The sequence below is a fragment of the Triticum aestivum genome, chromosome 7B (assembly GCF_018294505.1).
Source record: "Triticum aestivum cultivar Chinese Spring chromosome 7B, IWGSC CS RefSeq v2.1, whole genome shotgun sequence".
NCBI classification, from domain to species: domain Eukaryota; kingdom Viridiplantae; phylum Streptophyta; class Magnoliopsida; order Poales; family Poaceae; genus Triticum; species Triticum aestivum.
Window position 1 is genome coordinate 507,113,734 of NC_057813.1, and position 3,286 is coordinate 507,117,019.

The following is a 3,286-nucleotide window of genomic DNA, read 5'->3' on the forward strand; positions in this document are numbered from 1 at the left end:
CCACAACCTTCTGAAAGCGGCTTCATCTCGCAACGTGGTCAATAAACAGGATATTCGCTTTAGAGCCATGGAAAAGCATGAACATAATCTTCTGTCCTATTCTCCAAGATGGATGGTCCTTCATTATTTGAGACCACCCACGAATAAGTATCTTTTCACCTCCAAGGGGAATTGAGTAGGTCGACATAAACATCATGTTGTGACCAAGCGCAAGTCTAACCCGACCATGGTCTGGCATCTGTATAGGAACAATAGAACTCGGCAGTTCCTGTTTCAAGAAGATCACAGCTGTAAAACTGTGTATAAGCAATAGTTTATGAACAACATATATAACAGAAAACAGCTCGTACCATAAGTTTCTCGACACAGTTGGACCTGTTCAACGAGTGCAGCAGTGGCACACATATCCCACATGGCCTTCCACCATTGAAACGCCCCACAAGGACCTCAAGACGATCAATAAAGTGTAGGAACTTGTGGATGTCGATCCAGTCAACTTCAGTGCCATTTGTAATAGCCGGGTTATGATAGAGTAACAAACGAGAAGACTGCTTAACTCTGAAAAAGCCTACACGCGCCACCAATTATAAGAAAATATTAGTTAGAAGTAGCATCTTCGTGAGAGATTTGTTGCTACTTCTAAAGTTAAATTGTGCTTAGTTAGACAGAATAGGTGGATTAAGAAGTAATCGAGGCAACAAGCAAGAACGAGATACAAAACTAACATGGATGAACAATTGGAATGACGTCGGGGTGGAAGATTGCAGTGAAGATGAGACTAGGTTCTCCTATTGCCATCAACATTCGTGCGCCAACTTTCAGTCCGTAACACTTGAGAAAGTTTATCCAAGTTCGGCCATAAAAAAAGCAGCGATCTTCTTGGTTCATGAACCCAACTCGGAAGTAATATCCATGGCTTGTATTCACTGTGACCATTAAACTAGTGTATTCAGTTATGGCAAGGCCGAGCATCTTGAGTACATGTGTTCTGGCAGAGCAAATAATACACTGGAGGAAAAATAATATGAGAACACAGCATGTTCAAAAAAACCCCACCCTCCCGGTTAGACAAGAGGATTCTAGGAACATACTGTGCGTGTTTCAAAATGTTGTGGTAGGATGAGAAGGAACAAGTGTGGCGTCTCGCCGAAGGCGCAGAAATCTATAGGGTACTCGCACTTTGGGCACTGCAACTGAAACACACTAGATTCAGTACGAAGAAAAATGCATCAACGGCGGCGGCTGCCATCCTAGGATTACCTGCGACCAAGGGACTTGGATTTATCGGGGATGGATGAAGAATTCGTACCTGGTTCTCCATGAGAAAACCCTATGCAATCGTCGAGCGGGGGTTTTCTCTGAACAAGCAGACGAGGGAGAAGGGGATTCATGCCTAGTGAAATATTGCCACTTCGTCCGTCCAGCTTACTTCTAAAGCTGGAAAGGAGGGGCGTTGTGATTTGACAGCTCATTGGGCATTATTGCGGCGCTTCGACCGGGGTGTGTCTACCCTGAAGTTGTGCACTCTAATTTGTGCATATGGCACGTGGACCCCGTTGCCGGTTGCTCCACATATCAGCGAAAGGAAGTAGAATGACAGGAGTAACTAGTTACACATAAATATATATTTTGACAGAGAGATACTCCCTCTGTAAAGAAACATAAAAATATTTTATATCACAGGCTAACCTTGCCGAGAAATATACTCCCTCTGCAACGCACGGGCATTATGGGGGTTCAACTTTTGTTTATGGGGGTTCAGCTGAGAATATAATACTCAGATAGGCTCGCGGTTCTGGACTTTGGGCCGCAGGCCGACCCTGCATGTTTGGGGGCCCATGTGTTCTACCTCAGCACTTTTCATATTGCAAGCGATCGGTACTGCGCTAGTTTTAGATGCTGTCGCAAGGCGAATACACAAAATTGAATAAAGCACGACAACTGTTGGAATGAAATCGAACGACAGTTCCTAAACAGCAATCAGAGTTGCAATTCTATCAATGATATACCATGTGATAAATAATACTGTCATACTACTTATACACACAGGACACTTGTTTCACCATGCTAGATTATTACATTAAAATCTCTCGGAGGATAGATCAGTTCGGCAGTTGCGTGCTGCTACTAAAGAATTTCAAAGTTGATTTGGACCAGCTCTCCTTGCCGAGAAAGTTTGATTTTGACATCATCCCCTACCACAAGATATGATTTAGATTTGAACCTTGACCATCCTTTAGCATCAATCATCATGCGACCATCCTTTCTACTTACGATATATTGAGTAGGTTCATTCACACCAAGGCTGCGCATGGTAAGAGAAACCTGGCCGCGGTCGCCCGGATTGTTGAACGACTCCCTCGTTGCTCTAGGGATTCTCTATTTGCAAACAAGAAGACATACCCAAACAGTTAGATCAACACAGTGAATCATGTGAAATAACATGGAAAGAAAAAAGAACGAAGCACTTGGGCGGCCAATGCTTACCAAGAAGGTGGACATGTCAATTTTTGTAAGGACTTTGGTATATGAAGTGCGAACTGCAGCCCAGTCTATTGCCGGTGCGACTGCACGGGCCGGACCAAATGCAAGTGCAAGTGTTGGTGCAGGTGCTGAAGCCGCTGCTGCTGCCGGAGATGGTGCTCCTTGTAGAGCTGGTGCCGGTGTCGATGCCCGATCCTCCGGTAGATCAGACTGATCCGCTGACGCGGTCGGTGCCCAATCCTTAGCTGGATCAGACTAAGCTGCTGCCGCTATCAGTGCTAGAGCAACTGCTGGTGCTCGATCTGTGCGAGACAGCGGCGATCGTGTCTGGTCTGCTATGATCAGCTTTCTAACTTGTCAAGGATCCGTGACCATGATCCAGTTTTTTTCTTCATTTCTTTTAAATGCGAGAAGGACTAATTGTGGCGTTTTTCTTAAACCAAACCGCAGTTCATCATAGGGATTCAACTTGTACTCGGACAACAGACTGATCCAATTTTTTCTAGTAATATAAGTGACGGACAGTGCCTTCGTTACTGACACGACATAAGAAGTGAAACCTGCAAAAATAGCCATCGTAGAGCAAACCAAACGGTTTATTCTGTGATTAATGTCACATGGCAAAACCTGCATCATAAAATTGCAGGAAAAGAAAGAAAACATGACATTAAATCAATAAGATTTAGATAGTAAATCAATAAGATTTACTTGATGTGACACGAGTGAATCCTTACCAGGAAATCACTATGTTGAAGTACTAAATAGAAGATTGATCGTCCAACTACGCATGGCATGCAGGGGC